At 40.6% G+C, this 14,774-nt stretch overlaps 1 protein-coding gene across 1 annotated transcript in view; it reads left to right on the top strand.

Annotated features, from left to right (window-relative positions):
* The first annotated feature begins 1,271 nt into the window (after window positions 1-1,271).
* Window positions 1,272-14,774, top strand: part of ZNF366 (zinc finger protein 366) — a 62,703-nt gene continuing 49,200 nt past the window's right edge. The window contains exon 1 of the mRNA XM_028528894.2: window positions 1,272-1,547. The gene's annotated coding sequence lies outside the window, so the exon portion shown is untranslated. The remainder of the gene's footprint in view (window positions 1,548-14,774) is intronic.

Here is a 14,774-nt window from a genome sequence, read left to right as displayed (position 1 = left end):
CTCTCTGGGCGTTGGTTTTCTCATCCGTAGATGGTGTTGGGTCACCCAGGCCAGAAACCCCTGTGCTGTGCCAGTATTGGTGCCACAGGGAATGCAAAGAATAAAACTATCCTGGCTCTTGCAAACTCACTGAGTCACAAAACCTTTATGTTCTCTCTGATACGCAGATCAGATAGATAGATAATTAATGGAGGGAGAAAATTGTTGGGATACAAGAATAATCTTATAGGCCATGGTGCCCAATCAAATTCCTACCAAGAAACTAAGTTGCTCTTTCCTCATTATTACTTTAATTGCTTTTTGTTATCAGGTATAACTCTCCACACCCTTTTTCACAATTGAGCAAAATAAGGAACTACATTAACGCTGGTTTTTATTTTGCTGCCACAAAGGCCCACATAACTACAGGTTCCTGTTCATGGTGCAATGTTCTTAACCAAATGAATGAAGGGCATAAGACACACAGCACGAGTCAGAGAGTTTTAAGCCTTGTTTATTCCTAAGTGCCTGCTCCTAAACGGGCGCATGCCTGCTGCCCACTGAACTGCCAAGTGCCCCTAACTTGATAAAGAACATTCTCTCCATTTTCTCTCTCCTTCTACTCAGCACCCCCACCTCTTTTTTAAAAACCTTGGCAGGCTAATCTAAGACATACACTGTTCCACAGTATGTTGTGAACCTAAGAAGCATTTAAGAATGTAAAGGATAGAATAATATAAACAACCCTTCTGAGAAAACCATGTCCAGCACCAGTGTGGTAAGTTGCCTATAAGAAGTTTTGAACCATCAGCAAAGATGGAAGCTTGGCTTGGTGCACGGCATAAAGGTCAGGGACCGGTGCATGAATGTGCTGTTCGGTCCTGGAAGGATATGGAGGACCTAGGGCCGGGCTGAAGGATGGCAGCAGTGCGGGTGTTGAAAGGCCTAGGAGGGGCCACGCGTCCTGGCCGCCTGGCCACCTCCCGCTCCTACAGCTGCAGGTTTGCCTCCGTTAGCGCCACAGACCCAACTTTCCTTTGCTCGGAGTCGACATGACATGATTTGTTCCCTTTTGGCTGTGTCAGTTCTACAAACCAGATACCAGAGACTGCAGGCTCGGGAGAGCCTGTCTCTCTGGAACACCGTTTGTTTGGACAGGCCAGGCCAGTAAGGCGTTTCATCTCTTTAATGCTCCCAGGGCAGAGAGCATTTTTGAGGAATTCCTTTTTACACAGTTTTTTTTTTGCCCCTTCCAACATTTTGTTTAAGAGAAAATGAGATGTCTATCTTCTGTTTCCTTATTTTTTTTCAGGAAAGCAAAGGGTTGTTGACTTCCTCCCTCTCCCCTCCCTTCCTTCCTTCTTCCCGAAGGTACTCATCTGAGAAAAAGAGAACGAAGTATTGTTCCTGTTCTCTTTCTTAAGTCATTTGAAACACTGTCCCTGTGAGTTCTTTAAGTTCCTTGCAATCTGTACACGAGAGAGAGAGGGAGAGAGAGAGGGAGAGGCACAGAGAGCGGGGGATCAGGTAAAGCACTGGGGCTGCTGCAGCCATCCACTCAGGAGCTGGTAAGTCACCCATGCAATCTTTCTACTTCCACCTCCGTGTGCCTGGGATGGGTACTGCCGCGGGCATCTCCAACAGAAAGACCGTACTGGGTGTAATCCTTAATCACAGGGTATGACTGATGGATGGCCCAGCATTTAAGCTTGTACTTTTTAAAAAAGAGAATACTGATGCATTGCAGAGCTGAGGCTGGCAGATCTGGCAACAGAATTGCACTGGGGCTAAAGAGGCCATTGGGTTAAATCTGAATTTGGCATGGATGGTGTGGCTGGGTTAGCCAGGAGCCACTGGTGTGTGCGATGTGTCCCATTGCACTGGAGAATTCCTCTCTTGCTCAGTGCTCTGTCTTGGGACTCTTATCAGGGTGTCTGCTAAGACTCGTGGTTTGGTCTAGGAATTTGTTACCCGTCGTCTGGATTGAAGTGCCCTTCTCTTGTTCTTTTCTTTCCACTCTTCACTCTCCAAAAGAGAAATGTTAATTTTTGACTGTTATTCTGCATCACTGAGGGAGGAGGGAAGGGAAGAGGAGAAGAGAATGACACTTTGAATTGTACTGCATGTGGGGTGCTTTTGTGTTGAGGCTTCATGGGTGGGTTGAGTGTAAATTTATTGTCTGCTGTCAGTGGAAAATGTTATCTGCCCTACAGAAGAAGGCAAAGATTTGGGGGTATATATCTTTAGTTTCAGAAAACAACATGCAACAGTAATAGGAGGATTGAGATTGATTGCTTGTGTCAGGAGGAGTGAAAAACTAAACTATAGATGTGATTGAGAAATATTCACGAGCCTGGTTTTCCACACACCAATTAGGATGCAGTGAATGAGTCAAGCTTAAAAACATACAACTTGCTTTTAAAAATCTAAGTTTTTCAATTAAATTTGTCAGAAAGGATAATGTTACCATAAACTCATGACGGAAAGCCAGGAGGGAGGCAAGATCACATTGTCAAAGATAGGCTGGCAAGCTCTCTCGGAAAAACTGTGTAAATTTACTAATATTAATAATTTAATTAAAAGAGGTGTTGAATGGGTGAAAGACAAAAACCATACAGAGTTTTAAGATATTCCTTTCTATGAAATTTGCTGATTGAGGTCACCTGGGATGTGAAGAGTTTAATAAAATATCCAGCCTCTCATTTATAAATTAATTTGGCCAGACTGTACATTAACCACAATCAAGTAATTAATCTTTATACAAAATTGAGCCATCATCTTAATAAGAATGAGAAAGCATATGGAAGTGGATTGTTACATAGGTTTTGTTGCATTAGCAGACTTCTGTTCTCTTCTCCTTTTTTCAAGAGACTTTCCTTAGGAGCACTATAAAATGAGTAAGGTGAAAGAGACGTGATTAGTGTTTGCCTGCTTGAGGATGCAAAATCATTGTAATCACAGTTAAAAGTGGTTTCCAGCTCCCCTACCACTGACCCTAGTCACCCATTTCATAGATCTTCTGGTCAAAAGGTAGCAGAAACTGATGGGATTGGGCACTTTGCACCTTTTATCAGCAATCGTGACCCCTGTAGAAAACTCAGGGCTGCGATTTTGACTCGTTTCTTTCAGTTTCACTTTTCCTTGATAATGTATTTAATTTTGTGCCCAATTAAAATGACATCACAGAACACTCTCCAGTTTTGGTTATTGAGTAAAAACATCAGATGCAACACAATATAGAAAAAAAAACCTGACGGCAGAGTCACACCGACCGAAGACGAGGCAGGTAAAGGGCATCTGCCAAGGGCACACGGGGCTGCCCGACTGCCAGCCCGAGCCTTCACTGTGGCCCGAGGCTAAGGAGCTCAGGATGGATATGTACTTTTCTTTTAAAGAAAAAAATGTATGTTCAATATTTCCATTTAAGTTAACTCATTGCCATGAGAGTATTTGATGAGGGCAAAAAGTTTCAGCTGCCCAAAGAAAAAAGCCATTGACTAGTTTAGTCGGGTTAACGCCAAGCTGTCTTCACTCAATTCCAAGGAGTGAGCTGGCTGGCACTGGTGGAAACTTCCAGTGTGCGATTCTTCTCTGGGATCATCCCAGGCTCTTTTGTGATATCACGAGGGGAACTCCAGCTTGGAATGATCCAGAGTTTGACAAACGGGAGATGGTATTAATTAATTTGTGCCCATACTGTACAAATACTCTAACTAAATTATAAATTTGTCATATAAATGTTATGTTAGGATATGTCCTGTTTCTGTGTGCTGGGATGTGACTCAGGCTTCAAAAGGACAGGCTTCGTTGTTATACAGATTTGGGTTTGAAGTCCAGTTTTGTGACTTACTGACTGGGCCTTGTTCCCAGTAATTAACCCCTTTAAGCCTCAGTTTCCCCAAATGTAAAATTGCATCAACATAATATCGTTGTCGTGAAGATTAAATAAGATTATTTATGCAATGCAGTTAACACAATGTGTGGCAATTAGGAGGAGTCCATTGATGTCACTTGTAATTTGTTGAGTCGAATACTTAAAGGTGCTGTGTTTTTTTAATGTAGGGAATAGAATACATCTCTTATAAATTTGTGGCATAATTCTTGATCACTACTATACCAAGAGTCTGTCAGAACAAAAATTATTCCTCATAGCTTTCGAGTTAGGCACACATTGAGTGAGGATATCCTGAGCCCCAAATTCTTGTAAAATAAAGGAATGTAGAGACAAATATTTTGATACTCATCTCCGATAATGGCAGAAATGCCAGATTTAGCCACATTGAAATGCTAGCTGTATTCAGTAGTGCTCCATGCAGGGGAAAGTTTGTCTTGGGATGAAAGTTATCAATTTAGATGAGTGTTCGGAGATACTACAATCATACCGTAGACACTTCATTCTCCCTTTCACCCAGTTTCCCATGCTCCTGAGCTCTGTGTCTTTGGTGACCTTTTTCCTGGCTGTGGAGGGCTGGAGGCACTTTTGTTGGAAACCGTCGTGGCGGTTCCATGAGAACCAGAGAGAAAAGGACTTGAAGTAACGGGTTCTCCCACTACCAAGGGCTAAGTGTACTTGGAGGTCCTGCTCCTCGAACATTTAGTGTGGATCTACGGACCTTCACACCAATAAATGGTGTGGGGGGGGGGGTGTGATCCAACCACTCTTTTCCCCTCACTCTAAACTTCAAAATGTACATGCTAGTTAGTTTGTCAAGTAATAATGGTACTTTAACTTAGGTCTTAATTAAACTTCCCTCTATACTTTCCAAATGCAAAGCACACAACTACCAACAATCACCCAAAATCATCCAAATCACCAGTAACCAAAACCTGTGAAGTTATTTAGTTAGAATAAGAGGCTCTGATACAATTGAAACTTGTTTGGGCAAATTAACATTGGGAGAGCAAACTGAAGCTCAGTTATTATATACTTATATGCAAAAGATGTCTTTTACTGAACCTTAGTGCAACAGAACAAAACCGGACTAGGTGTCAGAACATTTCTCTGCTGTTCTGCCACCCCCTGTATATGAGGCTTGACAGCTTTCTTTGCGTGCTTGGACCTTATAGTTTTCCCACCTATAAAATGATGGGGTTTGACCAAATCAGTGATTCCTAGGGTGGGGCGTGTGTGTGTGTGTGTGTGTGTGTGTGTGACTGTGTATAAGAACTCACCTGTGGGCTTGTTTACACTCTTATTTTCTCCTGCCCACTGCAGTAGAAGATTTATGAGATTCGGACACTGACATCCTGTGACTCTCTTAAACGGATGGTCAGCATCTTGCCCTGTGTTCTTCAGGGTTGCTCTGACAATGAATTAAAATGCATGTTCTAAGAACCATGACTTGAAGTGGAATTCCTATTCAGCTTTGGACATTCTCTTTAAAAATCAGTGTTGAGTACATCGATGATATTCTACAAGAATTACGGAGTAAGGCCTATGCTAGTCAGTCAGGCAGTCTGATGAGATGGATTGACGTTCTATCACCACACGTAAACATAAAAAAGCAGTTCCTGAGACCTAGAAATATTATGATTCTGCATAAACAGCCCTTTTTGATGTATGCACTTCTGTATTATTTGTATCTTATTGTGAGCATACGTTCTTAATCAAAGAAAACACAAATACTGAAATTTTTTGTTCACTTTTTAAAAATGTTAGTGGTGTCAGTCTCATCAGTTTCTTTCAGTTTTGTTTTGTTTTTACCTTTTTACAACATGTGCTGTGCTGAGCCTGTTTTAGAAGTTAGATCCTGTCCCTTGGTTAGTGGTAACATGGAAGGGCGAAAGATTGATAATGGTATTTGAAAAACCAACACTTATCATGTTAAGTCCGCTGTAATTATAAGAAAAATCTGTAACTTACAGAACAAAAATTGCTTTGATTTCCCTGATTTCATTTCTACCTCAATCACTCAATATTTTTCCTCTTACATTTATATGGCCAATTAAGCAAAGCACCAGTAGGTGTGGGCCTCCATCTGACAGGAGCAGAGATGCAACAACCGTGCTGGTGTAGTCTCAGAAACAGCTAGCCAAACACCACATCCGTCTAGAAGAAACAGTGACATTCAGATAAAAGAATAAGAACATGTGTGCATCAGGAGTTATGTGTAACATAGAAGCTCACTAGAAAGCAAACATCATGAGGACAGTGACTTCGTTTGACCACCTGTATGCCCAAAGCCTAGAATAGCACACGGCATATACCAGATTCACACTAAATATTTGTTGAATAAATGATGTCATAAATAAGTGGGCTGTAGAGTAAACATGCTACCTTTATATACTGCCAAATCGGCAGTTAATAAGTAAAAAAGTGAGTCAAACTTTTTGGGCGGTCTGGACAATGCCAAATTGCCAGTCTGGTGTATTTATTCCCCTCTGAATGGGCTGGAATTACAGCTTGTTCCGCCATTACGTGCATGGGGCTGCTACATGTATGTGACCGTGCCATCTTGGAAAGGACGCCACCCACTTGTTCGTGGAGATAAACATTTATCAGATACACAGAAAAGACTGTTGGTTGCATTTTGTTTTTCATTTGTTTTCTGGGCAGATGATGGGTTAGCAGATTGTTTTTGGTGAGAAAGAGAGTGGTCATTTGTTTTTCCTTGACTAAAGGAGCTGTGAGCCAGGATTCAGCCTTGTAGGAAATGCTGAACGCTCCCTGTTTTTTTTTTAGGCAGGGCTGTAAATCCAAGTTAAAGGGATGCCTCTTGGGCTGAGTTTACACAAATACGAATAGGTGAATTCAGGGAGGGAAATGTGATATCCTTGTGGAGCACAATACCCTTTCCTTTATATAATTAGGCCATGGAGACAGCCAAATGAACAAATACTGGACTGAGGCAGTTTTTCACTTATTTGGCAAATTTAAAGTGGTAAGTATAAATACAACAACAACTCTGGGGTCTAAGGTTTCTGTTAGTTGAGGTAGAAATGGAAGAAGCTCTCTCTGTTCACATGGATAAAGCCTGTCCCTTTGGTGCCAAGCACCAGGGCCCACAAAGGCAATTCTGACCCATTCTCCTATTTTCCTTTGATACGTTCAGGCTTCACTTAACCCTCTCCCTAGGATGGCCGCTGATACTAAGTGTGAGAGTGAGATAACCAAAAGAGCACCACCACCTCCAATGGCCACATTTACAGAGGAGTCATTACCAAGTTTGGGGCCTGCTGAGAACTCTACATATGTCATTTCACTTACCCCTCCCATTCTAAGAAGTAGGTGCTTTATAAGCCCCATTTTAGAGATGAAGAAATGCAACCACCTTGTTCAACAGGTACACTAGAAGTGATGTTCAAGGTCACTAAATCTATTTATGTTGCTTGTTTATAGGTTTCTCATTAAGAAGAAAGTGTAATTAATATTTTAAAAAATTAAGTGTCCCTTAAGGCAGTACTCCTCAAAAGTATTCCAAGAACCAAAAGCACAGCATCACCTGTAAGCCTATTAGAATCTCAGGCTCTGCCCCAGACCTCCTGCATCAAAAGCAGCATTTTAAGATGATCTCCATGTGATTCAGGCCTCAACAACACTACTTTAGGCTTTTGTTCTATGTGTACACAGATTGATTTTGGAGTGTCGGTCCCTGTTCCAAAGAGCTACAAGGTTAACTTTGACCTTGACCGAGAACACATTACTCTCTCCTGGATAGTGGTGTTGCTGGACTGCTCTTGAGTCTATTCAGCTCTGAGCAACATTAGTTATGATTTCTGTGATCTCACTCAGCAAGTTAACTCCATCTTGAGGGATACTAATAATCTCAGACAGGAAAGGTCTGGGATATTGTTTTCCAAGTGTGTTCTTAACTCCAAACTTCAGAATCACCTGGGGAGAATTCCTAGGCCTTTCTCCAGATCTAATAAACTTGGGGCAGGGTCCAAGTCTCTGTCTAACCTACAAAATATTGGCTCAGAGTAAGAAAGTCCCAGTAGGGGCAGTGACAGGTATTTTGGGGATATCACCCGAAAAAGATGTTCTGGTTTTTTTTGGCAATTTAAAAAATATTTAAAAGCCACAGTGTAAGAGAGAATACTTCAGAGTCCTTCCAGGAAAAAGATACTCTGCCAGCTTTTTCTTTGAATGCTAATGAATGGGGACAAGAAACCCTGCTACCTGCTTTGTGTCTCTCAGAGAGAAGGGAGAGGGGTCCTGGGTCTCCAGCATCACCACCAAGGAGCAGATGCCAGAGCACACACCTCACTCTCCCCAGTTAGAAAACTCTGCGGAAAGAATCCTTGGAGTTTCCTTTGCACTGGGGACTCACCGTTCTTTCTTGGAACAGAAATCAAGAGGGGGCTATTGTTGGAGGGGTGGAGAAAGGAAGCAGGGCCGGAAGAGAGTGAGGGAGAGGACCGGAATCGCCTATGGTCTGCTTCAGCCTGGACAAAACTGGGCCTCTGCCTGGATGGAGATGATGGTATTCCCTCTTAGTGGAGGCAGGCCCTCTGGCCTTCTTCCACAGGAAGTGAAGGGAGAGGAAAAACTTGAGGTTTTCAGCACTGTTTCAGGGAACTCCCACCACAATGCACCACCACTTCATTTCTTGCTGTTTCTCCAGTTCATGCAGTTTTCTTTCCCACAACACAGTGCAACTTCCTCTTCCCCCATCACCCCCATAGACTTTTTCAGTTTCAAAAAAAATGTACAAAGAGAAGTCTTCCAGCACTATCCTAAAAATATATATGTATATTGAACACTTTTAAGGTGCTAAGGAGCGCTATACTTAATCTACAAAGATGGGGTTTCTGAATTACTAGAACTTTAACTCTCAGGATGAGGAGCATGCAAAAAATTCTACATGGTTACTCCTAGATGTATCGAGAATTCTGACTCCTACAAGGTTTTTAAAGAGATATGGGCATCGTCTTTCTTGAGTGCAGGAGATACCCAATAATGGAGCACGCAAGTTGGCGTCTCCTCCAACATCATCCTCAGCCCCCCTGAAACCCAGTCACTTCCTGGCACAATCACCCATCTATGACTCCATTAAGATGCCCAGAAATGCAGAGTTCCTATCTCTTGGCTGTAGCCACAAGATATGAAAAGTAATGTTAGAGAAAGGGTGGAGAGCCCAGTTTTTTGGAAAAGAAGGTACAGTCCAACACAACATCATTTTGAAGAAAACAATTCCATTTGGTGTGTCTTTACAACCTTTAAGTGCTCATACCATGGCTTACCTTGGCTCCTTTTTGCTCCTTCTGAGCCTCCTAGAAGAGGCATTTTAGCTTCACATATTTAATACATGCAGTTAGGGAGACACTGAACCATGAGCAAATCTTAGCCCAGAAGGATCAGGACATAAAATGCCAAATTTATTTGCTCTTCAACCAAGTGGAGTTGGGGGTAGGAAGAGTTGGTTAACTTAATAAAGTGCTATCTCTTCTGTATGTGGCACATCTGCCTTACACGTGTGTGTATAAACAGACACATACACAGCCTACCCCAAATTATGGCTCTTATGGAAGGAAACCATGAATTAGCACCAAATTGTTTGACTCAAGAACATGATATCTGATTTTCAGTCCCCTGTATTTCCAAACAGATTTACTGTCATAACTATATATTAATTAACAATGTTAAAAAGAGCTTCAATTTTGTTAGCTAATGGCAGTGGGGTAGAACATGAGAGATGATTTAACTATTACTGCAGGCAATTCATAAGCTCTTCATTCACTTGCTGTGTGTTGTTTAGAGAATGTTGCAGGAGAGAAGGCTAAACCTGGATTCAGTTCAGAGGTTTGAGTGTGCTTGTTGACACATAAAAATATGGCAAATCCGTGAATCTAAATGCATATGGACATGTAATATATGATACAAATATCATCGTATATCAAAGGAGAAAGTTGGATTATATAATTATCGATGTTTGGACAACTAATTAGCTATTTGGGAAAAAATAAACTTATATCCCTACTTTATTTTTTAAATTAAAATAAATTCCAGATTAAGGATTTAAAATCTTAAAAATAAAAACATAAAAGTACTAGAAAAATAGACTTATTTTTTTTGATCTTGGAATAGGGGAGTTCTTTCTAGTTTTACCCAGGCTTAGCATTTACTATACATTTTATTCCACTAAAAAAAAAGCTCCTACAGGACCCAACTCAATAAACAAGGTCAAAAGACAAACAAAAAACTGGAGGAAACACTTGTAATGTGTATCACAAAGAACCAAAATGAACAGAATACAAGCCAATGACATGAAACACACATTTCCCATAAAGTAAAATAGTTAGCTCTTAAATGTATAAAATATAAAGACACTCATCCCATTTCATAAAAAATGCAAATTAAATGATGACCCCATTCTTTACCTACTTGATGAAACAAAAGAAGAAACATTTATCAGCATGTATGCTTCCAAGGATCTGAAGGGTACTGTCCTGCATTGAGAGTGTAATGGTGAAACAGTAAAGCTTCCATAGAGATCAACATGTGAATGCTATCAAAATGCAAAACTGGCTCCTCTTTGAATTTATCCTGCAAATATAAGGTGCAAAAAACATATTTGCTACAGCATGACTTCAAAAGAAAAACAAAAGATCAGCCTTAAGATAATTGTCTATTGATTAGGGATCAGTTAAATTAAGCAAGATGCATCTATAAAATGAAACATTATGCAGCCCTAAAAAATAATAAAGGAATAGAATAGAGTCCAGGAATGAACTCTAAGTATATGCTCAACTGATTTTGACAAGTTGCAAAAGTAAAGGAATGACCATCTTTCAAACAAATGGCACCAGAACAAGTGAATATCTATATGCAAAAGGAAAACTGAATTTAGGCTCTTCATACCACGCACATGGATTAACTTGGAGTAGATCATAGACTTAAATGTAAAATTTAGAATTGTAATACTTTAAAAGGAAGTATAGGAGAAAATATTTGTAACCTTGGGTTAGTCAACACTTTCGTGGCTCTGACAAAATACACAAACAATAAATAAATAATTGACAACTTGGACTTCATCTAAATTAAAAACTTTTGTACTTCAAAAAAGGACATCATTATAGAAATGAAAACACAAGCCATAGAGTAGGAGAAAATCTTTGCAAAATAAATCTGATAAACACTTGTTTCCAAAATATATAAAGAACTCTCAACTCAAAATAATAATTAAAAAAACAGTTAAAAACTGGGAAAAAATTATGAGTGGATATCTTAACCAAAGAAGATATACAAATGCCAAATAAGCACATGAAAAGATATGCAATATCAGTAGATCAGGAAAAGGCAAGCCAGAGTCACAATGAGATACCCCTACACATCCAATAAAATGTCTAAAATGAAAAAGACAGAAAATACCAAATGTTGGTGAGGATGTAATGAAACTAGAGCTCTAATACAGAGCTGATGGGAATGTAAAAGGGTACTGCCATTTCGGCAAACAGTTTGGAAATTTCTTAAATAGTTATATGTATATATATCATGCAACATGGCAATTGTACTTCTAGGGTAACTAATCCCCCCAATTAAGTCAAATATCCACATAGACTCTTACATAAATGTTCACAGTACCACTATTCATAAAATCCTCAAATTGGAAGCAATTCAAAGGTCCACCAGTCAGTGAGTGGGTAAACAAAAGGTGGTATATCTATACAACAGAATACTACTCAGCAATAAAAAGAAACTCCTGTCATACACAACTTGTGAGCAAATCTCAAAATCATCATGCTAAGCCCTAGCCAGTATTATTTAGGGAGCCAGATATACAATAAATATTGAATGACTTCATCTATGTGGAATTTTGAAAAGCACAGAATTATGGAGGCAGAATTTTGGTGGTTGCCTGTGGCTCAGGTGGAAGCCGGGAGTGACTGCAAATGAGCATAACAGAACCTTGGGGGATGATAAAATTATTTCAAAATTGGATATTGGTAATGACTTCACAACTGTAGGCATTTTCAAAAAATTATCACACTGACACTTAAAATGCATAAATTTTATATTATATAATTTGACCACAATAAAACTATTAAAAAGTTGAAAAACAATGAGGCAGCCTTACATGTTCAGATAATGGAACAATCTCTAACCTGGATAGTTAAGTGAAAAAGCAAGATACAGCCAGTAGGTAGAATGCTATAATTTTTGTGTTTAAAAAAGAAACCTATTTTTGGCATGCCTATAGAATAAGCAGAAACTTATAGAGTATCTCTAGAAGGACACAATAGATCTGCTAATATGATTTGCCTTTGGGCAGGGGACCAGATGGCTGGGGTGGGGGAAATGTGTGTTAAGGGAAAAATTTTCACTATCCTTTTGTACTCAATCAAAAAGAATAATTGAGAGAGAAGAGAGGGAGAGAGTTGTGAGTTCCACACCGGCTCTGTGATCATGGGCAACTGCCTGAGACTCTATTTCCTGATCTGTAAAATGAAGGGGCTAGACAGTTGATCTTTAAGGATACTTGCGATTTTAATTTCCATACTCTGTGAATTTTGTTAAGGATGATCACCTCACACCTGTTTACATTCCTCTTGTCCTTTCCCTGCCAGCATGTCATCAACTGCCACCTAGAAAGCCACGGCCAGAGGCTTTGTTCTTTCTCACTCATTTGCCTCCCAACTTGTTGGGTCCCCATCCTCATAGCAACATGTAAAACAGGGGCATCCGCCAGGGTGAGGAGGCAGCCCAGAAAGCCTGCTGTGAGGCAGGGGCAAGACTGCACAGAGGTGCAGTTACGACCCATGTTTAGGGGCAACCTGCCGAGGTGTGACCCCGGGGTTGTAATTTCTTCATCTACAGGACAGGTATAAAATCACACCGCCCTCTCAGGCTTTGTTATGAAGCTAAAGAGTGATGATAATTCATGTCATTGCTTAGCACTGTGCCTGGTAATACTCGATAAATGTTACCCCTTTTCATTATTAATCTAACTCCTCCTGCCCATGGGCCCTGGGGCTTTCCTGGAGGCATCTGAGTTATTAAGCTGTGTACTCATTTACATGTGAACCAGGAGTCCTGGCGATGAAATGGCTTTTCTGTTTTCAATCCAACAAACCCAAGAGGACAGACTGGAGTAATTTCTACTGCCAATATCATTGAGGGACACTTCTTCCGAGATTGCATCCCCTGCAGGCAATTACATCCTGAAAATGTGATGGATGCCAGCTGTAGAATTGCAAGATTGTGACATTATGCTGGGGTTGAGCCATTTAAGTTAAATAGTGAGTTTTTTTCTGCATGATAAATGTGACTTGAATTACATTTAAATCAAAATAGCATTAAATATTAATATTAGGACCATTGTATAACTTCCTCTCCATGGTAGCCATTTAATAACTATGAGCTGCAGCTTCAAACCAAACCAAAAACTTCCCATCACCATCTTGTGCACATGCCCATTTCCCTGGCGTATCCTCAGAGCTGCACCGCGAGAGACGCATCTGCTCTGGCACCCTCTGGGGTCCTGAGGCTTCAAGCCTCTCAGCCATTGATAGCAGCCAAAAGACATCTATATTTACTTTTAGTGAGAACTCTTAAGTGAACTGAACTCCCTGTGTAAGGTGGTAGTGAACCCCTTGCGCGTGCACTCCCTGCCTTACAGATGATCAGATCACAGTCTAGAGCTAGATCCCAGAGGCATAGTTGAGTTTAGTGGGTTGCCCTGCTTACTAGTTCTTTCATGTGTGTCTGTCTCTCTAACTACATTGGAAAGGTTTTCACCAGGGTCTGTGTTTTTAACCATGTTTGTAGTCCCCAGGATAAGAGCTGTCCAAGTCCTTTCTGGTCTCACATTAATTCTGAGATCCTCTGAAAAACCTCTTATTATGTCCACTTAGAGGTGAGGAGACTGAGGCTCAGAGGAGAGAGTGAACGCGGCTGAAGCCATACAGCTCTGTGCATGTCCGAGGGTCTGTGGAGCTATGGCAAAGAGCTGGGAAGTCTGCATTTGGATGTAACATGCCTACTGTTCGCATACTGACCAAACAGTGTTTTGAAAATAGGTGATCCTCTGCTTTTCCAATCTGGCTATAGTGTAGTAGTTAGTAAAATATAAATTAATTTAAAGATGTTACTGAATTCAAAACAGCTTTTGGCTATTTTGTATCCTTTATAACTTACTGGAGATTTGCAAAATAAGTTTATTTATTATTATTATTATTGAAATTTACAAAATGAGTCCTCACGCTGAGAAGCCGGGGGACTGTTGCAGCAGACCAAAGCTGGGGTTCACTACTACCTCGTGGGGAGGTGCTTTGAATAATCATGGTCTTCTGGGGGCAATGAACTTTTCCATTCTCAAACTGCTTCCTAGAATAAGTCTGTGTATTTGATAGAAGTCTAGAAAGCATCTGGAAGTATATATCATTATTGTTTAATTTCTTCATTCCAACAGCTATCTACAAAAAAACCCCAAACCCTCCTGGTTCCTTCTTTTATTATCTGTGTGACCTGTGCAATTTGTTTAACCCATTTGTGTCTCTTAGTTTCCTCAGTGGCCAAATGAGGAAAGAGTCGTGCCTACCTCACAGGGATACTGTGGCAGTCATTTGAGTGAGCATAGGAAACAGTCAGCAAATGTCATGTTAGGCACCACTTGCCACTGTTTCTGACACAGAGTTGGGATGTGATAGACATTCTTAGAGTCAGTTAATGAATTAATGAAAATGTGACCTAGGAATCAGGGGCAGTTCTAGACTATGTAATTCTTTATCAACATGTCCTCAGTCACAGGCAGGCTGTTAGGGCAGCTGCTTTTACCCAAATGCCCATTTGGGAATATTCACTCCAGTGAGCTCAAGCTAGAGAGATGATAATGTTTCCACATCTTCTCGTCCAG

The sequence above is a fragment of the Phyllostomus discolor genome, chromosome 3 (assembly GCF_004126475.2).
Source record: "Phyllostomus discolor isolate MPI-MPIP mPhyDis1 chromosome 3, mPhyDis1.pri.v3, whole genome shotgun sequence".
NCBI lineage: Eukaryota > Metazoa > Chordata > Mammalia > Chiroptera > Phyllostomidae > Phyllostomus > Phyllostomus discolor.
The sequence above is the reverse complement of the archived record's forward strand: the minus strand, read 5'-3'. Positions and strand labels throughout refer to the sequence as shown.